General features: G+C 40.2%; 1 protein-coding gene across 2 annotated transcripts in view; it reads left to right on the top strand.

Moving 5' to 3' along the window:
* The window catches only part of SPOCK1 (SPARC (osteonectin), cwcv and kazal like domains proteoglycan 1), a 519,494-nt gene that overhangs the window by 308,391 nt on the left and 186,333 nt on the right, over window positions 1–24,770 (top strand). The gene's annotated exons all lie outside the window — the stretch shown is intronic.

Here is a 24,770-nt window from a genome sequence, read left to right as displayed (position 1 = left end):
TGCTACATTTCATTATCTTTCTGATGCACCTGAATGTATTTATAGGTATGATACTGTACTGCATTCATACTGACCATATGCACTGGTGTTGGAGATTAAAAATCTTGAAAATATAAATATAATCTGGGAGTGGAGAACATCGCCAACAGTCCTTTGCCATTGCTCCGTCAATCTCTGATAAGTGTATTGCTTGACTGGCATTCCCCCTATCCATTCAGTGGGTTAGAACCTATTAGATCCCAGGCAACAAATGAACTTTAATGTGTTCCATAAGAAAGTTGAGATTTCTTATGTATCTGGTAGGCAGATCAACATAGGTCTTAGTTGTCACTTGGACTGAGTATTTTGCAAAGAGTTGGCTTGAATTTTCTAGACATCCGGTAGATAAAATTCATATTCACTTAGAATTGGACTGTGATTAAGCCAATACATTTGAGGTGATGGACGTTTTATGTGGTTGCCTGGTAACTGTTTGAAAGTGAAACTCCTAGGAAGTGGACATGATCCTCAGGATTGTTAACCCGACTGCCTGTTTGTTTGGTCATTGCCCTCTTGATTTATGAAGTTCTTTTGGGTGGTGTGTAATTGAATCAGAATTACGGAATTGGAAGGCATGTTGGAGTCTTCTCATCCATCACTCTACTCAAGCAGGAAAATGTATACCGTTTCAGTCAAATATCTTCTTTTTTAACCCCCAGTGTTAGAGCACCCTCAACTTCTGGAGGCAGGTCATCCCACTGATTAATTGTTCTGTCAGGATATTTCTCCTTAATTCTAGGTTCTCTCTTTGATTAGTTTTCATCTATTGCTTCTTGTCCTGCCTTCAGATTCCATTCAATAATACCAGTTTTTCAGAAGGATGGCCTAGTTCACTCATGATATGCTTCTCCTTTAAGAGGTTGTTGCTGGATCCAATAGTTCTGGACAATTTTTATCCACTCTAACCTTCCTTTTCTTAGGAGGTTTGCTAAGAAGACAGTTTTAGAGGGCTCTGAAGGAAGCAGATTATTCAGGCCTGTTTCAGTCTTATTTCAGGTTAGGATATAGTACACAGATAGCATCATGGTTGATAGTTTATGGATGGCCTCTTGCAAAGCCAGGATAGCATGTTACTGTTCTGATAATCCCTGTTCTTTCAGTGGACTTTAATACTATCAGTCATGGAAGCAGGAAAAAGATTGACACGAGGCCCTAATGGGTGATGTGATACAGGGCTTCCTTTTCCTGTTTAATATCTACATGGTCTACATTATTTTTTTTAATGTGGTTGTAAATTTGTTTTTAATATTGTGCACCAGCCAGAGTTGCTGTGGAGTTGAGCAGCTTTACAAATATGATACATAAATAAAAATGAACTTTATAGTGAATGTAAAATTCAATACTAGTATATACTATGTATCTGTTTGGAGTTACATTAGGGTTGCAGTTAGGCATACAACAAATAGGTAAGCAACTAAGGAATTTCATAACTACAAACAGATTGTCCAGTAGATTATTTAAAAACAACAAAATTATTCATGCCTTAGGTATTGATTGAGCAAAAGAAAATCATTTTCTTAGTAATATTTAATTAATGCACTGGTATGTTATTTACAAAGGGAATTTTGGATTCTCTGCTGTATCTAACATTGGATTAATTATTCAATAGGTAATATGTATGATTGTCCTGTTTACAAAGTTTTTCGTTGTACACAGTTCCTTGCGATAATAATTTGGATTCCATAAAAATACAGATTTAAAAGTAAAATGTGTAAGCTCAAGCAACACAGAATGCCTCCATAAACTACTTTCTCCCTATATTTGAGTATCAGCGGTTGTCTAAAAGATTAATTCCATAACATATATCACACTGTAGGTCTCTGTGTGAACTCCAGGTTGAGAAATGAGCCATAACTAAGAGATAAAACTTTTTGCTTGGCAAGCAAAAGTTTAATTCCCTGCTGTTTTTACTCCCATTCTGAAAACATCTAATACATGCCCCCCCAAAAAAACAAATTCGCCCAGAAGTATCTGCAGAAGAGAATCAAAACAGGAAAGTTGGTGATTGGAGCACATGTACACATGTGTGACACAGAAACATGTGCAAATGTATTTTTTTTGTATTGGGATACCACAATTAGTTTGCTACCTGCTTTGAGTCCCCACCTCCTCATCCCTTGTAAATATTACCAAATCTACTCCTTTCAGTGAAATAATAATATTATACTCATTGCCTTCTGTAGCTCTCCAGAAGGTTGGGAGGCTGAGTTGCAACATCAAACTCCTCTGACTTTAAGGCTGTCACAGAACAGGAGTGGAGCAATTTTTGGTTGCTTAGAAACAAAAAATAAAGACCTGAATGAAAAAGTAATCTGTACAATAATCATTTTAAAATTTGCTAAGCTATCTGAGCAGAGAATCAAATAAACCTTAATTTGGAGAACTAATTAACACATTTGGTGACTATGCTCATGACAAAAATGTTATCTCATGTGAAATTGGCCCATCAGTTTAGAATTTCTTGGTCCTATTTACCAACCTCCTACCCTTCTTCTGTTACATTTCTTTAGGATAACACATAATATGTTAAGGAATTTCTGAGCCAGTAAATTATTTTCTGCCTCGGTACTCCTTATTGTAAGATTATTTAAAGTATTTATTTCAGTCATTTGTCAACAGCTTTCTTACCCCAAACTTTATTCTTTTATCTGCATTATTGGGCAATACAGTACCAATTTCAGGTTCAAAAAGCTCCATTTAAAAAAAATAACAGCTACTCTACTATGAAAGGCATATCAGTTTTGATTACTGCAATATAAATCATAATTCCCAAAGAAATTGCAGGTGTTTTTGCAATCCCACCAGAAAACCACAAAGAAAATAGAATGAAAGATAGATTTCTATTCTTCCTTAACTATCTCTCTTATCTTCAGAGTCACTTAGTCCATAATCATATAAACAAGTTGAGACCAGCTTGATAAATCCAGAGCTTTTGTTAGGCACTCAGGCAATATGTTTCCCAAGCTGAGTAGATCTTTACTTGAACAGGTTGGATGCCAGATATTTTAGAAAGCTTTTTGATTATTTACTTATAGGATTTAATTTCTTTGTTAAATACAGAATCAATGATATTGTTTCTCCAGCTTAGTTTTGAATCCATAATCATTATAAAGCATATATTAATTCATGTTCTTCTCCTGTTTTGTATTTATCATGTTAGTAACTGAAGTAGGGAATTGTTATGTCCTGAGAACTCTAGGAGTTCTCACTCAGGTCCACTCACTTTGTGTGGGCGTTCTTCCCCCTTTTCCTCATTGGTTGGTTCTCCCCAGCAGCCAGCTATAAAAGCAGGCTGCGGGGTCCAACCAGTTGCTGATTGCTGCGAGCCAGTTCCAGGCGTGGCTAGCACGGTCAGCCCTTTATTGTTATAATAAAGTATTGTTGCACTCATGCTCTGGTTCAGCCTCTCTTTTCCCAAACTTAACACTGGCGACGAGGATGGGATGGCTACCAGAAGCACCATGCAACCGCTGAGTCACTAGCCGCCGATCCGCAGCCCAGAGAGAGCGATCGGCGGCGATAGAGAAACGCTGATCCGCAGCCAGAGAGAGCAGTCAGCAAACAAAAAGAGCAAACAAAAAGAGCAAACGCTGATCCGCTGACAGAGAAAGCGGCCAGCAAGCGATAAGAAGCAAACGCTGATCCGCAGCCAGAGAGAGCGGTCAGAATCGAAAGTTAGAAGCGTCTGTAGCCGCTTGTTAGCCCAGCTACAGGGAAAGTGAAGCGCTGCGAGCCGCGCCGCTCAGTATCAGGCGCGAAATTCAAACGGTTGTCATTTGAATTTCAAACCTAAAAGGTACAGCACAGCGCTGTAGCCAGTCACTGACGCCCACACAGGCGCGAATCCAACGCCATCAACGGCTAACAGCCAAACGTGGTTAACCCAGAGAGAAAGAGAGGATTGCAAACAGCCTCTCCTGAGCTGAAATCACTTGCCCACCACGGGCACTAAAACATTGTCTGCTGCCCCAGAGAGATTTTTTCCACAGGTTGTTCAACCGGTCCCAGCACCATGAGTTCCAATCCAGTCTTCCCGGCGTTCAAACCAGACGAGGAGAAGTGGAATCGTATAAGAACCGCTTTAATCATTATATCGATGCAGTTGGCCTGGCGGACGCAGGAGAGCATCGGAAAAATCGTATTTCTAATCTACTGTGGAGCCACCGTCTACGATACTGCCACGGCACTCGTGGCTCCTCGTGAGTTGAAAAACGTTCCGTGGTCTGAGTTACTTGAAATTCTCACTAACCACTATTCCCCAGGCCCTCACAGATTGCCAGGAGATTCACCTTCCGTATGAGGAAGCAATCGAGCAAGGAGACCATCAATCAATATATGGCCGCTCTCAGAACAGCAGCACTGCATTGTGGGTTTGGAACCTACCTGGAGGACATGCTCCTCGATCAAGTAGTCTGCGGGTCAAGGACCTCCACCTGCAAAGGCGCCTTCTCGCCAAAAAGACCTCAACCTCGCACAAGCAGTCGAGGAGGCCTTGGCAGCTGAGCTGGCAACAAAGCGCAGCCACGAAATCCAGGGTCCAAGTGCCAAGCTGACATCACTTCCAGTCCACTCCGAGGAGGTGGTAGCAGAGGAAACCATCAGTGATGAAAACGAAGTCCACCGCCTCTCCAACGACAGACGGCCGCAGGTAGGAGCCAGACAAGAAAACATCAGTCCACCCAAGCACATCACCCTGTGCCTAGCCTGGGGGGATCTCATCAGAGGGCCACCTGCAAGTTTAAAGGAGCCACCTGCAATAACTGCCATAAGGGGACACATCATGAGAGTCTGCCAAACCCCCAAAGCGCAGCACAAAGACACCCCCTCGCACTCGGGCCACAGAGGCAAGTATTGAACTGTCGCACGCACCACCTTGCCAAGCACACTTGCCACACTGTTAGTAAAATTTCTCTCTCCGTCTCCCTAGAAGGTAAACCGTGCCGCATGGAGGTTGACACAGGGTCAGCGCTCTCAATTATCTCGTGGAACACCCTCAAGAGGCTCCAACCAAGCCTATCCACTAGCCGGCTCCAGAGATGCCAGTTTGGCCTGAAGGACTACCAGGGAAGACCATTCCTGTAATCGGCAGAGGCAAGTTTCTTGTCAGTTTTAAAGCTTTTAAAGGTCACCTACCTCTAGTGGTAGTTAACGGCAATCTACCACCTTATTGGGGCTCGATTGGTTTCCCATCTCGGCCTAGGGCTAACAGGAGTCCATGCTGTCTCAACCTCTGACACTGACTCCTTATTCGCTGATTACTCAGATGTATTCAGCGAAGAGCTGGGTGTTATAACGGTACCCCATCTCATTCTCAGTTGACCCCCAAGCAGTCCCAATCAGGCTAAAACCGCGTAGGGGTCCCATTTGCTATTCGGCCAAAACTAGATGCGGAATTGGATAAACTCTTAAAACAAGGGGTCATTGAACCAACAGATTTCGCCAAGTGGGAGACGCCCATTGTCACACCCCTCAAAAAGACGGTAGCCTGAGAATTTGCTCGGACTACAAGACGACAATCAATAAATTTCTACAAGTTAGCGCTTATCCTGCTGCCGTCATTCAGCACTTATTACACACATTCGAACCAGGCAGCATTTTTGCTAAATTGGACATGTCTCAAGCATATCAGCAGTTCCCTGTAGATAACCAAACAGCGGAACTCCAGACAATTGCCACTCACAGGGGTGCCTTCCGATGCAAGCGTCTCCAATTTGGCGTAAGTGTTGCCCTGGTATTTTTCAATCCCTCATGGAGCGGATTTTGCAGGGCCTCCCTGGTGTAGTACCCTACTTGACGACATCTTAGTCTCGGCCAGGGACAGACCCCAACTCTTCCAGAGAGTTCGAGCTGTGTTAGAGAGGTTCAGACAGCATGGCCTCAAGTTGAAAAAGAAAAATGTGCCATTGCCACTAGACAGGTGGACTTTCTGGGTTATAAAATTGACGCCTCTGGCATTCACCCCTGGAGTCCAAGGTTAAGGCAATCCACGAGGCACCCACTCCAACCTCCAAAACTGAACTACAGGCGTTCTTGGGCCTATTGAACTTTTACGCATCCTTTTTGCCCCATAAAGCATCAGTAGCTGAACCCCTACACAGATTACTGGATAAAAAGTCACCGTGGCACTGGGGGCACAAAGAAGAACATGCTTTTCACGCCGTCAAATCACTACTCACGTCAGAGGCGGTACTTATTCAATTCGACCCTAACCTCCCTTTAGTGCTGGCAGCAGACGCCTCCCCTTTTGGAATTGGGGCGGTACTAAGTCACAGGCTTCCCAATGGCGCCGAGGCTCCCATCGCCTTTTTCTCAAGGACGCTCTCTGCAACGGAGCGCAATTACAGCCAGATCGATAAGGAAGCCCTAGCAGCTGTTGCAGCCGTGAAAAAATTTCACGAATTCCTCTTTGGCCATTTTTTTGAGCTGGTCACGGACCACAAACCCCTCCTGGGCCTACTAGCCGGGGACAAGCAGACCCCTCAAGTCCTCTCCCCTAGGATGACAAGGTGGACTCTCTTCCTGGCAGCCTACTCCTACAGACTTATACACCGCCCGGGTAAAACACTGTCCCACGCTGATGCACTCAGTCGCTGCCCCTTGCCGGCCCCGGCTGAAGACCCTGCTCCTGTCCACGCTATTTTCGAGATCACCCACTTGGACCTACCCATCACTGCCCTGGACATTGCTGCTAAAACCAAGGCAGACCAAACGCTCGACTGGGTGAGGAGGGGGTGGCCGGGTGGCAATGTTGATAACAAATTCACACCTTTAAGACTCGCATGCAGGAGTTGTCCAGCTTGCAGGGCTGTCTACTATGGGGCACTCGAGTGGTCATCCCGGCCTCACTGCGCACTGCCCGAGTTCTGGAAGCGTTGCACTGAGGGACATCCTGGCATCGTGAGAATGAAGGCGTTAGCACGCAGCTACGTGTGGTGGCCGGGTCTCGATGAGGACATTGTCAATTGGGTAAGTTCCTGCAGCATTTGCCAGGAATCCCGTCCTGCTCCCCCCATTGCCACCCCTACTAGATGGGAAAGCGCCAGCGCTCCTTGGTCCAGAATTCACATCGACCTGGCCGGCCCTCTGCATGGGAAGATGCAAACTTAACAGGAATATTATCTGGCAAGGTGAAAATGTTGCTAGAATAATTGTGGAAACAGAAGGTTAGCATTACACCTATTGGCTACATAAGTCTATAGATTCTTTCTGCACAGTCTTTGTAATATATCTGTCTTCAAAATTATTTGGACTAGCAAATGCAAATCCCAGTCTGTGCATGCTGTTTCTATCACAATACAAGGCTGGGGCTTCATGAATTGGTATGTAATAACAGAGCTGAGTTTTCAGTATCTGTATACAATTCAGTTAATTTCATTTCAGTGATTTGTGATACCATGAAAATTGTAAAGAAACTCTTGGTGAAACATTTGTTTTATTACCAGTGTTTGCAAAATGAAGCAAGGATAAATCTCCTTATTCTCTTTATTATTGCCCTATATTACTTCCCATCTGTTAGCCAATTGTACTTTTTATTGCTTTCAGTGTAATCAGACACAGAATTCTTACGTTGTTACTTGTTCTTTCTTCTGTGTCACATCTGCAGTAATTTCCCTTAGAATTTGGATTTAATTTTTCTCCTCATTGTAACGAGTATGTAATGAGTAATAATCTCCTGATGAATATCTCAACTGCAGCTATCAACTGTTAACATTTTAAAAAACGCATCAAAAAAGATTGCATGGTAAACTGAATTTCTGTTTAGATTGTCCTAAATTTATAACTGTTCATTTAAAGACAATCTGAAGATACAACAACATTGAAAAAAATGAATTATGACCATTTTTCATACTTATGACTCTTGTAGCATCCCTATGAACATGTGATCAAAATTTGGCTGCTTGGCTACTGCCATTTATGATAATTGCACTCTCTCAAGGTCATGTCCTGACCCTTTGTAACCTTCCCAACTTCTGACAAGCAGAGTCAATGGGGAAAGCCAAATTCACTTACTGACTTCATGATTCAATTAACAATTAACTGCGGTGGCAAAAAATGGGGCAAGATTCAGTGCACAACTGTCTTGCTTAGCAACAGAAATTTTTGGCTCCATCGTGATCATAAGTCGAAGACTACTTCTAACAACATTGGTTATAGATCAGGGGTGTCAGACTCGATTTTATTGAGGGCTGCATCAGGGTTGTGTTTGACCTCGAGAGCCAGGATGGCCTTGATGTTACTTATATCAGAGATGTCTATGATGGTCAAGCACTCTACCAGAGAAAATGGGCTCCCGAACTCTATTTTCAGCTGAAACAGCCTCCTGAGGCCTTCTGTCAGAGAAAACGGAGCTCAGGGGCTATGCATGTCCCCCCAAATTCTGTTTTTGCTGGCAAACGGTGGCAGGAGGCCATCGTGACAGAAAACAGCCTGTGGGGGGGGCTGCACACGGCCCTCTCAAGCTCCATTTTTGCTGGTAGAGGCACCACAGGCCGGTACTTTACTGTTTCCAGGATGGTCCTTTTGCCCAGATCTAAGCACCCCACAGGCCGGATTCGGCCTGCGGGCCTTGAGTTACCCCTGTTATAAATGATACCACTGTTATAGATGATGCAAACTGGACCTTAATGATGAACAGTAGTCTTGATTTTCAAAGTTACAGAGTACTCAAAAAAACTTATCTATGACTCATCCTCAAAGTTATGACTTCTGTTCTATCTCTGTGGCCATGGGATTGCATTTCAGGCACTTGGAAACTGACTTTCATTTTTGCCCAGTTATGGTGCTCACAGTCACATGATCATGTTTTGCAATTGCAAAAAACCCCACCCATCAGATAACCTGGATTCTGACTTACAACCATGTGATTCATTTAACAACTGTCATAAAAAAGTTGTAAAATTGAATCCAGTCATGTGGTAACTCAGTTTATGACTGCAAGAACTTGTGACCAAAATTCCTGACTCAATTGTAACCTACACCGAGGCATGCACTTGAATGTGCATTGACAATAACACTATAATGTCAATATTTGCAAAAGCCCATGCATCTTGCAGGCATCTGCAAAAAGAAAACCTTAATTCGTGTAAACTGTACATACATTGATTCAAGACAGGTTTTCTCTCTGTGTGCATCCTCACTGAACACACTCGATGTCTCAAGGAGCTCAATGTCTTTTCAGTAAATGGACAAGAGTACAATGCTCCAGGAAATTGCAAAAAATCTGCAAGTGCAGTTTGCCAAGGAGAAATTGCAGAGCTTGATTCTGTGTTGGATTTAGAGGTATTATCCCAGGAGTTCTGGATTGAAAACACTCTATAGACTTTGGAAATGGATTGTGACATCTTGGCAGTTTGAAAATGTGTGGACCTCAGCTTCCAAAATTTCCATCCTGGCTGGGGAATTTTGGGGAGTTAAAGTCCACACATCTATAAACTACTAAAATTAAGAAACACTGCAGTAGACTGAAGCATATACAGTACAAATCTTCCCTGTTCCTCGGTTCCACACTCAAGAGGAGACCTGTGTGTAACATCATAATTCCAGTGTTTTCCAAATGCAACCCAACAGCAGGTAGTTTCCTGATCATCTCCACTTCCAGAAGGATTATTATGATTCTCCCATATTCTGCTATACCTTTGAGTCATTATTATATTCTAGTACTTTTTCCTAGACCATAAGTACAGGTGAAAACAGTAGATTGTTCCTGATTTCACACAGATTATCAATGATCCAGTGCACAGGAACAGGAACTTTAAAAAGTGGCATCAGGGTCTCTCAAAGCATCAAATTCGTGCTTGGTTACTAAGGATTTGTGCATACATTAGCATGACTGTTCCATTTTCTGGGTGAGCAAATTCTATTAAGTCTCAGAAACTGTCACCTGCCATTTGAAGATTGCAATGAGTCCATTAGTAAATGTACTCAAGTCCGTATTTAAGGCAACTTTCATCAACCTAATTCCCACTGGATTACAACTCACAGAATTTCCAATCAACATGTCCTGTAGCTGGGGTAATTAGGATTCTAGGATTATAAACCTCACATAGTTGAAGAGAAACAATTTTGGAAAAGCTGCACCAGGAGAAATGAAAAGCTGATGAGGGAAATACAGGTTCCCCAACCCCCCAAGTTACACATGTGAGCCTCAGAATTGCTAACTTTTATGAAGTTGGCATTTATTTCAGCTCTTTGACTTCACTCAAGGTTTTATTTTCCTGCAATCTAAATTGTTTCAAACAACTGCTGTGAAACTAAAGGTCAAGATTTAATGTCCTAAACAAATAAAATGTTGATGATTGTAAGTAATTATCAGGTAATTCTAGTGCCTGCTCAAAATTTCAGGGAATGTTTTAAGCTTCAATGAATGAAGACCTTAATGAGCCTGACAAAATTCACAGCAGTAGAAGTGGCATTTATGATTATTACTGTTTTGAATTCTAACCCAGAAAAGGCAGTGCATCTGACCTGGTGAAGATAACACTGTAGTATCAACAATGAATGTAGTGTCCATGTAAATTCTGGTGTGTTGAAAATTAGTTGCCCCATAGAGCCTAATCTTATCAGAAGATTTTTAAAAAAAATCATAGTCACATTTTTAATACAAACTCTAGTGCAGATCTTATTCATGAAGAGGTCCCACAGGCTTAATATGACTTTAGTTTTCTTTAAAATTTCTAGTATCCACCTTAAGAAGAAGGAATAGTCTTTTAACCCTATTGTCTTTTAACCCTATTAACTCTCAAGTCACAATGAAATTCTTCTACAATGTCATAAAATACAATTTTCACTCCCTCTTTTCTGATATAAAGTATTAGATAAAGTTCTCCCGATTCCATATCTAGAAACAAAAATTAATCTGGCCCATCCACTTTCATGTAGTTTCTGATATCATGGTTGTACCCTATGACTATCGTTAAGTGTTGTACGTTATGATTCTTGATTCTTAACGAATGTATCTTTTCTTTATGTATACTGAGAGTATATACACCAAGACAAATTCCTTGTGTGTCCAATCACTTGGCCAATAAAGTGTTCTATTCTATTCTATTCTATTCTATTCTATTCTATTCTATTCTATTCTATTCTATTCTATTCACATAACAGTTTATCTGTTTTCTTATTATAAAAAAGGAATTCCACATGTACTTAATGTGTGAGCCAGTGTGATATAGTAATCAAGCATTTGATTACCATAAAATGATCCAGGATCAGGTCCACCCTCAGTTATGGAAATCTGTTGAAGACTTTTTACCAGCTTATTTCTCTCAGCCCCTAATAACAGATAACAGATAATCAGAGTTGGAACCTTATAGATCGTCAAGTCCAACGCCCCGCCCAAGCAGGAGATCCTACACCATTTCTGACAAATGGCAGTCAAATCTCTTCTTAAATGTCTCAAGTGCTCCCACAACTTCCGAGGGCAAGCTGTTCTATTGGTTGATTGTTCTCACTGTCAGAAAGTTTTTCCTTATTTCCAGGTTAAATCTCTCCTTGTTCAGTTTCCATCCCTTATTCCTTGTCTGGCCTACAGGTGCTTTAGAAAATAGATTGACCCCTTCCTCTCTGTGGCAACCAATCAAATATTGGAAGACTGCTATCATGTCAGATTGGTCAGTGCTGGCGAAACACTGATCATCATGGAAGAAAATGGAGAGTTTTTGACAATCCAGGGCCTACAGAGTTACTGGCTGTCTAATAATAATGTCTCTCCTCATTAGCATTTTGTGCCTGAATATTTAAAAAGAAAAGGTTAAGAATTCCAGCTTAGACATGGCTTCACTGATGGATTCCTTTGGAATGGCTTTCGGGAAAACATCAGCTCTTGTAAGTAAAAACATCAGCTCCTGTATCTATAATTATGTCTAATGAGGTTCTAGCAAATGAGCTGAGTAAGCATGTAAATGTAAAGCTTTCCTCACTTTTTTTAGTTCTCTACTTAGTAACCATTCAAAGTTACAAAAGCACTGGAAAAGGTGACTTGCTATTTCACACACATCTCCATGGTCATGTAATTGTAATCAAAACAGTTGGCAGCTGGCATGTATTTATGGTGGTTATAGTGTCCTGGGGTCATGTGATCACCTTTTGCAACTTTCTGACTAGCAAAGTCAATGGGGAAGGCAGATTCACTTCACGCTTAACCATATTACCAATTCAATAAGTGCAGTGATTCACTTAACTGTGGAAAGAAAGATCATAGAATGAGGGAAAACTCACTAAATAACTGTCTAGCGATGGAAATTGTGGGCTTAATTTAGCTGTAAGTCAAGAACTACCTGTATTGTCTTAACTTTTCAGATTGTCAAAATGTTGTGCAACCTGCAACTGATAAAACTGGTAACTTGAAGAAAATGGTTGTTGTTCATGTAGACTCCTCCCAAGGAATTAAAAACAAAGAGTAAAACACTTTAAGCAAACTCCCATGCCAGAAGGTGGTCAGAAAATAATAAAGGCAATGCTGCTGCAAGCCTATTTTTCCTGACTTATCAACACAATTAACTACAGGTAATGCTTATTTAGTAACTGCTCACAGTTATAGTGATAATGGAGAAGTAACTTGCAATCAGTTCTATATATTGTCTACTGTCCAGAGTAATTTTCTGTGAGATTGATGTCCATCCAAATTTTATTAATAAACAAAATATTCACATTTACAACCTTTGCAGGTCTGTAAAACCAAAAAATAAGTTGAAGTAAGATCATAAGCAAAATTGTGGTTTCACTTAGCAACCACTTTGCTTAATGACCAAGTTGCCAGTCCCCATTGTGACTGCTAAAATGAGGACTAACTGTAGTTATAGCTGTTTTTAATAACATTTAAAAAGCAGGAATACAGGCTACTAGAGACTTCATTTGTTTTTCTGTAAGCCAATTACTTCACTGCCAGCTTTATTTTGTTGATGTTATGAACATATTAATTTGTATATTAATTTGCTCCCCAATATGGTGGGAAAATGATTATTTTTAGCAAGTTATTAATATAATCAATGGAATATTTTGGAGTTTCCCCTATCTATGTGTTCATTGCCTTAATTGTGAGACCTCTTAAAAAAATATTGTAACAGCTCAACTCAAACTACTGTACCTAGTTTGAACAGGTACCACACTTTTTTCTATCTTAACTCTGTCCTTGGCTGCAAAGGGTACATTCAAATGCTCAACCAACATTAAGAAAACATTGCTTGTCCCATGTGAAAATGACCCAATTCTTATACTACAAAGGCCAAAGAAGAAAGTCAGAGATTCTATCTAAAACTGGAAGATTTGCACAAGCGATGAAATTGATTCAATTGACAGCAAAGCTTCTTCCTGCTTCAGAGAATTTAAGCATAGTTATTAATCCTGTCCACAATAGAAAACAACAACTACAAACATCAGAGAAAAGCTCACCAACCAATGACTTTGGGTTTTCTTTACAACAGTTACAAGCAAACGTATTTTCCCTCCTCCCCCTTTAAGGTTATATTACATAATTCCCACCTTCTTCACAATCCATTGTTCTATTGTGGGTATTTCAGTATTAAGAATAATTATGTTTTTCCCATATATATCAAGAATCTAGAGGAAGATATCCAAATAGTCACTTCACTAAAATCTGCACGGAAGATGCTTATCCTTCCCCTACTGACATCTTTAGAATTCAAGCATGCCTGCCCCACTTTGAGCATGTCAATAACACTGGAAATATGCCACAGTCAAGCATGAAAGATAACTTCATATATGAGGCATACTCAATAGCAAATTACAAATCTAGACAAATTGATATTCACCTCAGCCTACAACCTGACCTTATTAAGGGTCCTTTGAGTAATATTCACCAGCTGATCCACACTAATGTTTCCATCTCAGTCTGGCCTCTCAGCTGATATATTATGTTTTGGATTTTTCTACTTCTTTTTCTCAAACAGATCCAGGTAGGTTTCCAACCCAATGCTCCCATCAGTAAAGAATATTTGTGAAACTCCCTTTCCTCACCAAATATCACATTATTCAATAAATTCTATCTTCTTCAGATAGATAGTTCTTCAGTAGAATAGTTTAATAATTAATCAGCAGACTGAGTAAAAGCTAAAAGGGTTCTTTTGGAACAGAAAGATTCCATATTTTTTAGATTTGATTTATAAATATAATTCAATTTTGTTGCAAGAGACCTGGACTCTACAGCTTCCATTACAAGGTTTTATAATGCAGTATATTTCCTTAATGGTGTTCCTGGTCCTGAAAGGGCTGATCTCAGGAATCTTAATATCTTAAAATGCAGGTAACCTGTAGTCTCCAGTTTCTCAGTTGGGACACATGTGAGCAAATGGCATTAGCCTCTAGGGCCAACTTAACAAAACATGCTTTCCTAATTATAAACATTTATTGACCTCCTTGCAGGTTGGTTTTCCCAACAAATGTCACCTGGGACAAATCTGAGAATTACTTGACACAGTTTGCCTAGGCTGACACAATTCCTGGTGTCCTATTTCTGGGTGACCTAAATGTCAGATTTGGTACCAATGACAAAGCCTTTCCTGCTAAACTAATAACCATAATTGCCTCTTGCACCCTCAGAATCACAGAGGCCAACTATATCACTCTGGGGATCAGAATGACACCTACAAGGTATTACAAGAAAATTCAGGCTTTGCATCAGTGGTGGGATTCAAATAGTGTTGCCACCAGTTCTGTGGGCATGGCTTGGTGGGCACGCTTTGTGCACATGCACATACTTTGTGTGCACACACGCACCAAATGCGCACTTTGCATAGATGCAGAGGCGTTTGCACAGGCATAGAGGCGTTCTAACTCACCTCCTGCAAGCCTGCACGATCCCGTTCACTTCAACAGCTGCCACGCAGCACTATTCTGTGCCGTGAAAAGCAGCTGTGCTTCAAATTAGAGGATAAAGATGAGTATGGGAGCCTGGGCGGGCAGGTGGGCCCAACAGCAGAGCGGCAGAGAGAACCGGTTCGGTCTCCGCTGCTCATCGCTCCTACCGGCTCACCAGAACTGGGCAAAACCAGTCGAATACTGCCACTGCTTTGCATACTAAATGGCAGAATAGGCAATGACTTTACTGGGAGTATGCCTACAGGGGAGTAGGTCCAATAAATTCAATTTTACATTTAATATTCTGATTTCTAACTATTTTGTTTAATTTGGTATGTTCTTTACAGTTGAACTATGAACTATGGCTGAAGAACATTCTCCACTACTATTTCATTTGGGCTTTGGGCATAAACTCAACTTTTCAGAACATTAAAATTATGACATGGGCCCAGCCACTCCAAGGACTGGATTGTCTGACAAGATGGTGAGATCAGCTTAACATCTTGCCCAAGATCAGACCTTGGAGCTCTATAGCTCCTGACTGAGAGTTCAAACTCTGCAGAAGCTGTTACTACATATAACCTATTAACAGACAAATTTCAAAGGTCATTATTAATATGTCAGCATCCTATGAACCATACCCCTTAAATCAGGACTATACATAAGCCAGGGAAAATTTAGTGACAACCTTCAAATTGTATAAATTCAGTAATTGCAATGTTACTAGGAATCAACTTCTAGATCATAAAAGAAGTTATAAAAAGAAAGAAGCAGATGTACGTATAAAATAAATGTGAATGATTTTTTCTTGCAACAAGAAACAAAAACCTGCTGTCTTCTGGAAGATAATTGCAAGCACTTCATCCCATAAGTCAGAAACTAAGATTCCACTAGAAAAATGGGTATGAGTTTTACAATCAGTTTTATCAACCCTTCAACCTATCTGTGTTTCATTCCAACCTACCTCATTAAACAGTCTCCCTCCTTGGCCTCCATATTCTTGGTCACAAATTGTCACATTTATTGATCAGCTAAAAAGCCTTTGGTACTGTTTGATACCTATCAAATTGTTAAAAAATAATAGCAATGGAAAAGATATCCAGATTCTCTCTGACATGCTATGGAAGCAAAAGGTGGATCTTGAAGAAGAAGTAGGATAGGAAGAGTATCAGTGCTTTTGAATTTAGGCACAAAAACTAGGTGGAAATTGTCCAACTTTATACATTATGCAAAGTCCTAATGCAAAGAAGGCTCTAATGTAGGGAAGGTGGAAGGAAAGAAAAGAAGACAACCATCAGTAAAATGGATGAGTAAGTCACAGTAATTGGAAGTCCTTAAAGACCTTATTAGGGACAGATTATTAGAGAAAAATTAGGTTGTTCTGTAAGAATCAACACCAACTTGATAGCATATAATCAAATTTCGATTAGTGCGCTAATATTTTGTGTCATTTATCTAAATTAATAACTTCTTTCATATGCCCAAGAACTAGAATTATTCAACCATATTTTCACTCTTCCAGAAGCCCACTAGCACTAATCCTTTCAATTATAACTCAGTTATTTTCTTCTATTCCCAATAAATCACACTATTCTTTTGACATAAATACTTCATCGGGCAGAACAAGAGAAATTTCTTACCAATGTAGCCATCTTTTTCTTACATATGATTTTGGTTGGGTTACAAGATTAAACACACATGCAAACACATAATCAAAAATAAATAAATATTTTTAAAAACCCAAAACTATGGGAGAGTACAGTCAATTACACTAACAGTACAACCATTTTTCATGCACCATAACACCACTATTAGATCTTCAGGCCAGATGACAAAGCCATATCTTCTGGCCCTTCCAGAAGGCCAGTAAGATCAGATTAACAGAGTTGGAAGGGACCTTGTAGGTCTTCTAGATCAGGGCCTGCATGACCGCAAGGGGAATGATGTTCCATTGGGGAGATGCCACAACAAAAAAGGTTATCCTCTCAGGTCCTGTCGAATGACATTTCTTAACGGAGACGACTCACAACATGCCCTTTTTGCTGGACCTAATAGGATAGGTAGATGTGATTGGAGACAGGCATTCTGTCAAATAACACAGCTCTATGCCACAAACAAGCAGCCTTTAGGGATCAACTATGAATCGTTGTTTTATTCTGAAGTTTGGGACTTAGAAAATACATATGCACATTCCCATTCTCTTTCTCCCACCTTTATTGATTTAATATCAACAGAGAAGGATCTAGCAAAAGCTGTCACAATAAGTGATAGACTGGAGGCCAGTCTGCTTAATTAGGATGCTGCAGGAGAATACTGTCACACAAGTTCGAAGTGATAGCAATGGCCTACATATATTCCTATCTAAAAAAGAATAAAACAGGACAGTATGCTGAACTATTTTTCTCTTCCCCACCCCCCATTCTAACAGTTACTTCTTTAACTAAAGCCGAATTCCATCACCACTCAAATTTAACAACAGTGTTGGTTGTGTTTTTTTTTATGCCACCAAAGAAGCCCTTCTTTCTCACATACCGTGAGGTCCTTGTGCACAGGTTTTTCCTCCCATGCCATGGCTTCTTGTACTCTATTTTTTTTATTTTAACAAATCAATCATTTAATTTGCTATTCAATCACTGTAAAAAAAAAAAAAAAGATTATCCCTTATCACTCTTTCCACAACGACTCCTTCCAGTCTTCACAGAGCCTGTTAAAAGATGTTGGCCAGAATCAGGGGGAGGATCAACTTCTTCTGCAGTTCTTGTACTATTTCTGATTTAAAATGTTAATAGCTGGGTGAAAGAAACTCTGCTATGGTGATAACAATAGCACTAACAATCAACTACCATCCAATATATCTTCATGTCACTAACTTTCTTGGCATCGACAGATTGTATGCTTTGCACTCACTTTTATTGTTGCAAAATGACGTCAACAATAACAGGAGAACAGAATAAAGTAATAGAGTTGGAGGGGAGCTTGGAAGTTTTCTAGTCCAATCCCCTGTTCAAGCCGGAACCCGTATCCCATTTCAAACAAATGATTGTCCAATCTCTTTTTAAAACCTTCAGTGTTGGAGCATTCACAATTTCTGGAGGCAAGCTGTTCCACTGATTAATTGTTCTAACTGTCAGGAAATATCTCCTTAGTTCTAGGTTGGTTCTCTCCTTGATTATTTTCCGTCCATTACTTCTTATCCTGCCTTCAGGTGGTCTGGAGAACATTTTAATTTGCTAGGCGCTTGTAATCAGGCTTTAGCTTTTGATGACTTATGAAAAATAAAGCATTTTCCAAAACAAAATGTAATAACAAAAATAAGGTTTGTATTCCAGAGATTAAATTTGTTTTACACAGTTACTATTTAGGAATATTTATGAAAATATTATAAAATGCACAAAAGAACAAAATACCCCCAAATTATCTTTTTTTGTGTTTTTGTATAGTCTATCACATTTGTATCTATAGTTATATTAGGCTATTATGACCAAGATGGCCATCTGCTTATTTTTCAGAATGACATTTTTTTATGGAAGCAAAGTGTGTGCAAATATCATGAAAGTAAGCGGTAACATAAGAAGTAGTAACATTGGAGGTTAGCGGTTGTAAATACAGATGGACAGGTATTAGTGATGGTACTGTTATGCAGGGGCTGAAAATGGGAGAATAGGTATCTAAGTGCTCTTCTGATTGCTTGAAAACTGTTCTCCTGTCCTCATCTTTGTTCTGTTGATATTTGTCATTTTCACTGCTCTCATGTTTTTGTTACATGAGACAAGCATGTGACAAAACATTGTATTGTTTGCATGACTGCAAGGAACATTCAAATGCAGACATTCACAGGCAGTACTATTAATTTAACAGATTTAACAGATAATCAGAGTTTTAATCTCCAGTCCCCTAATCATCCTGGTTGTTCTTCTCTGTATTTTTTCTAGAGTCTCAACATCTTTTTTATAATGTGGTGAACAAAACTGGATGCAGTACTTTAAGTGTGGTCTTACTAAGGCTTTATAGAGTGATATTAGTACTTCCCTTGATCTTGATTGTATCCCTCTGTTAATACAATTTAGGATTGCATTAGCTTTTTTGGCTGCTGCTGCACACTGCTGGCTCATATTTAGCTGGTTGTCCACTAAGACTCCAAGATCCAATTTTTGGGAATAAACTGAACTGATGCAGACTGTATACAAATTTTGGTAAAATCTAAAGAACATGGTTGTAAATAAATGTATTTAACTAAAGTTATCATGTCTATGGAGATTCCCAGTCATGGTTGTCCCAAAGGTGCTTTATTCAAGAGGCAACTGGACTTCCTGGTTTTTCGTTGAAGATGTTTTGCTTCTCATCCAAGAAGAGCTGAAGAAGCTTCTTGGATGAGAAGTGAAATGTCTTCAAAGAAAAATCAGGAAGTCCAGTTGCATCTTGAAAAAAAGCACCTTTGGATTAACTAAAGTTAGTTCCATGTAATCCTGTAATAATTAATTGTGTCAGGTAAATCACATGCATACCTTATGCATGTGATTTAACTTATCTCACATCCTTATCTAAAGCATGTGACATACTTTATCTCTCCCTTTGCTTTATAAAATCATCGCACCTGGCAACCAATTCTTCTGTATAAATATTTCTAGTAATCTGTATCCAAGAAGTGCCCCTCCTGATACCTTCCAGATATGTTAAATTTTAAACACCAAAACCCCCAGTCTGGTCTTTTGCCCTCTGCTTCAAGATTGGAACCATTTGTTTACTTGTTTGTTTTTATGATATGGCTGTCAAATTCATAAATATATCTATTCAGTGGAATCCATTTTTTATATGCATGCAGCATCTTGATGCAGGGCTTGCATTACAATGTTGCTTTTGGTATTTTGACTTCCCATGTAGACCTCCTGCCATCTCTGGGTCCATGGCCAGAGGCAGCATATGGCCACCGTGGTAGCTACAGACCTGAACCAACTTATTTAAAGACCTAGTCACATGGCGGGGGGGTGTCACACATTAGATTTGGTGCTTGCCTCTAGGAAGTAGTATCATGATCTGGATTTGGGGGATATTAACATTTCCTTCCATGAATGGACCACTTTTCTTGACCCAAGAATTCTCCATAGCCATTCTCCACCACAGGGAAATGGAGCCTATTCAGTTGGGCCACCCCAGGCATCTAATGGACCCAATGCAGTTTCAGAAGGCACTTGGGGTTTTTCCCAAAACTCTGGGAAACCCCCAAGTGATGGGGACAGTGGACCAGTAGTGACAGGGATAGGTGACGGAGACAGTGGACCAGTGGTGGGCTTCAACTGGTTCAACAACTGGTGCATGCAGCGTTCAAAAACCACCAACTTGAAGCTTAAAAACTTACCTTCTATGTCAGTGCTGGTGAGTAAAACAGCTGAGGCACGGCAATCTGCTGGGCCGCATGAATCAGCTGAGCTAAAAATCAAGAAAATATAGGACAGGAAAGGGCAGGGGTGGGTGGGCACAGCCAACTGCTCACCGGAACTACTGGTTCGCTAGCAGACCACCACTGCAGTGGACCAAATCATACCTATGCAGAGTCTGTCTTCTTATGGCAGCTAGAAAGGATGCCTATTCCATGGCAGCTCCTGATCTGTGAAACACTCGGCTGCCTGAATTTCAGCCTGCCTCTATGTTCCTGCCTTCCACAAAGCCTTCAAGACCTGGCTTTTCACTTAAGTGATGGGATAAGATTAGATGATCAAACATTATAAGTTTCACTTGGCACCAGATTTTTGTTGTTTTTAATGCTTTATTGCTTTTTTAAAATTTTTTAATTTTAAGATGGCTTTGTATCTTGTTTTTAACTTTTGATTTGGAACTGCCCAGATCTGGTCATAAGATGGACAGCTATTTAAATAAATACCAATGTGTCTGTTTGATAGGGCACAATCTTATTCTCTGTAATTAAAAATACAAAGCATTTCTTTGAAAACAATTAAAGCAATAAGTCCTCTACCCTTACAAAAACTTTGCAAGCAATTATTTAACACTTTTTCTTTAGCAGCACATTGAACAGAGTAACTGCATAGCTGCCAGCTTTACAGGATGTGTAATTAAGGTAGTTAATAAAGCAATTACCTGAACATGACAATGACTGTTCTTCACTAATCAGAAAATGAAAATAGGGGTAATCTTAAATTGCCAAATACTTCCTTAGTGACTAACAGCCCTTCCAGTGATTGGAAGGTACACATAATTATTGTGTAAGCTTGCAAGTATGTACATTGTTTAGCAAATTCAATTAAATCATTATAAACAAATTAATCCAATTATTAACTTTCTGGTTTGAAAATAGGGACCAAAAAAGTGTCAGTAGCTATAGTAGTCATTAATTGGACAAGGAAGGAAAAAAAAAACAAGAAAAAGAGGATTTTCAAAAATTAGGCAGTATGGAAGAGAAGTTGAAGCCTTAAATGGAAATGTTTTGTTTTCTTCTGAATAACACCTAGTGACCTTGCTTTGTCTATGATCGCAGTTTGTGAATACACAGACATACCACAAAATAACACAGGCAACTCAATGTGTCCTTGATCACAATTATTGATTGCTTTGATTTAAAAAGCAAAGGTGAATGGGATGTCAGGGTTTTAACGGTATATAGAGGGAATTTCAGCTGGAATAGCTCTCCCCCACCCCGGTAAGAGGTAGCCCGTTTAATCTTCCCAAATAGGGAAAAACTAGAAGCTATTTCTTCTCAAGCAACAAGCAATTGAAGCTCCAACTGATAAACCTATACCTTCTATATTTCTCTTATTCACCACACAGCTTTCATTTCTAATTCCAAGGAATTCAAGACACCAAGCATAAGGCTTCCCAGAGCATCTTCTCAATTACATATATTTCTGCCTCCATTACATATAGTTCATAACCTAAAAACTAATACTAGACTGCTCTGGGTTTGCATCCATTGTAGGAATCTACGGGAAGGAGAAAAGGTGCAAATGATGACATATATATGATGGCATCATCACATGTGGTTAGTCTGCATTTTGTTACAGATCTTGTTGGATTCAATCATTTAAAAGGAAAAAAAAGAAACCTGCAGTACAGTAGCTGGTTTGGTTTAGTGTGTTACATGAACCTAGATATGTGGTTTATAAATCCTTACTTTTAATCGAGTTCAGAAATAACAACCTGGGGGTTCATCCCCATTTTTCAAATATCATGTTTCAGTATCTTACTGCATTTATGCAATGTCATATTTGGTGATAAATGACAAAACTGATAATGGAAAAAAGTTTCTCACAGATAACTCAGCACATTAGTTGAACCCTGACAATTTACATATAGAATAAAATATGTGCTGCAAATTAGAATTGTGGTTTCTATTATTTTCTCATTTTTTTAGCATAACTCAATGGATGTGAGGGAATTTCAGAAAGGAAGAATAAAACCATCTAATCGTTTTTAGCTTTAGCCACAACACAGCATATATTTCAATATATATCCATTCTATTCAAATTAATACCAGAAATTATACCAACTCCAGTTTTTGAAATCTTGGTTTGCATATGAAAACAAAATTTAACTGTACTGGCAAATATGAGATGCCTCCAAATGGCCTCATTATAGCAAATGTTATTAGCACAAAATAGGATGGGATATTGTGTTCATATGGTAAATGTGATATGCAATACTTGGAAATAGGAGAAGCAGAAATTAAAAGCTGATCCATTTCAAACACTGTATATACAGTGGTATATACAAATATTGCAAGTTTATTGCCCAACAAAACATTCATTTTAACAGAATAAGAGAACAACAGAATTGGAAGGGATCTTCTAGTCCAATCCCTGTTCAAAGAGGAAACCCTATACCATTTCAGACAATCTCTTCTTAAAAACCTCCAGTGTTGGAGCATCCACAACTTCTGGAGGCAAATTGTTCCCATAATTAATTGTTCTGTCAGGAAATTTCTGCTTAGTTGTAAGTTACTTCTCTCCTTGGTTAAGTTTCCATCTATCGCTTCTTGTCCTGCCTTCAGGTGCTTTGGAAAATAAGTTGACCCTGTCTTCTTTGGTGCAGCCCCTTAGATATTGGAACACTACTATCATGTCACCATAGGAAACTAATCAAGGAGAGAAGCAACCTAGGACTAAGCAGAAATTTCCTGACAGTTAGAACAATTAATTGATGGAAAAACTTGCCTCCAGATGTTGTGAATGGTCCGACCCTGGAAGTTTCTAAGAAGAGATTGAATAACCATTTGTATAGGGCTTCCTGCCTGAGCAGGGGGTTGAACTAGAACAGTGGACAGTACCACCCCCTGAGGGGGGAAGCCTTAGGCGGGCGCTAAGAGGCAAGGGGGCTGGCAGGGGGATGCTAAGAGGTGGCAGGGAGGTGATGGAGGAGTCCAGCTGCACCAAAAAAAACGTGGCGGCTGGAGATTTTTTGCAAGCACGGGATCAGCGCAACGCTGCAAGCGGGATTTACCCTTCCCATCCCAGAAGCACTGCCTGCACTGAGCCGTGACAGGTCCCCACATGGGCCGGGGTCAAGCCGGCTGCAAGGAAGGTCTCCCCAAGGAAGCGAGGTAAAAGCGCATGTGCTGCCTTGTAGTTGTGTTGCAGGAATTATGTAGGGTGGGTCTTTCAGCATGTTGAGCGTTCTTGGTGGAGTCGAATGTCGGGAGGCTTTGCTTGGTGGCCAACACTTAGAAGTCGGTGCGAAGCGATGTCGGGGATTATGGGAGGAGGGATGGGCTCTGCTCGGAAGCAGCTGCTGAAGGGAGGGTGCTAAGAGGCGGCAGGGGGGCATTCGAGGCGCCAGTACTGCAGGCTCATCCCATTGACTGTTGCACCAGAGTGGTACAAGGGGCTGAACGGCATCTAAGGCAGCGGCGGCAGCACATTGGGAAAGTCACTTTGGCTTTGCTCTACTTTCCCAAAGTGCCACCGCTGTTGCATTCTGTCTGTCCATCCAAAAGGCCTGCCTGCCTGTCTTTCTGTCTACCTGCCTACCTATCTACTTACCAAGATAGATAGATAGATGATGGATGATAGATGATAGATAGATAGATAGATAGATAGATAGATAGATAGATAGATAGATAGATAGATAAATAGATAGATAGATAGATAGATAGAAAGATAGATAGATAGATAGATAGATAGATAGATAGAGAGAGAGAGAGAGAGAGAGAGAGCTGATGCTTCAGATTGAAATGAGGCCTTATTTAGACTGCGGCACATTGAAACCTCTTTGGCTTCTATTAAAAGTTTTGTGGATGAAACATGGTGAAGACTATCAGGAAACTCTCACATTTTGTTGAGGCTTTAAACAGGATCCATTGCACCAGACCTCCACCCTAAAAAATTACTTTTCCCCAATGTATTACAGTGTCAATTCTGAAGAAGGCAAAACCAAAATGTACTGGTAAATTACAAGAAAACACACATACACACACATACACTCCCTTCTAACCCTGCTGGAGCAGGTGATTGGACTAGAATAGATATCTCATTATATTTCTCCTCCCTCCCTCCTTTATTTCTTTTTCTTTCTGTCCCTTCCTTCCATCCCCACCTCTTTCTTTGTCCCTCTTTCTTTATTTCTTTTTCTTTCTGTCCCTTCCTTCCATCCCCCCTCTTTCTTTGTCCCTTTTTCTTTCTTTCCCTTTTCTCTTTCTCTTCTTCCTTCTCTCTCTCTCTCTTTCCTCTTTCTTTTTCCCTCTCTCAGGCTCACCCCGTTGACTTGGTGCACCGCTCCATTTGGACTTGCTTGAGCAGGTCCCTCCAGTGCAGTAGGCTCAATGGGATGGACCTGTGGGACCAGCACCTAGAACGCAGCAGTGGCGGCACGTTTGAAAAGTAGAGCAAAGCCAGAGGTCAGTAATTTTTGCTGCAAAGAATCACAAAAGCTTCTGGGCTGTGCACAAGAAAGGACACACATGTCAATGCAAT

The sequence above is a fragment of the Pseudonaja textilis genome, chromosome 2 (assembly GCF_049901715.1).
Source record: "Pseudonaja textilis isolate UNSWEBS1 chromosome 2, rPseTex1.2, whole genome shotgun sequence".
NCBI classification, from domain to species: domain Eukaryota; kingdom Metazoa; phylum Chordata; class Lepidosauria; order Squamata; family Elapidae; genus Pseudonaja; species Pseudonaja textilis.
This window is presented reverse-complemented; position numbering and strand designations above follow the sequence as displayed.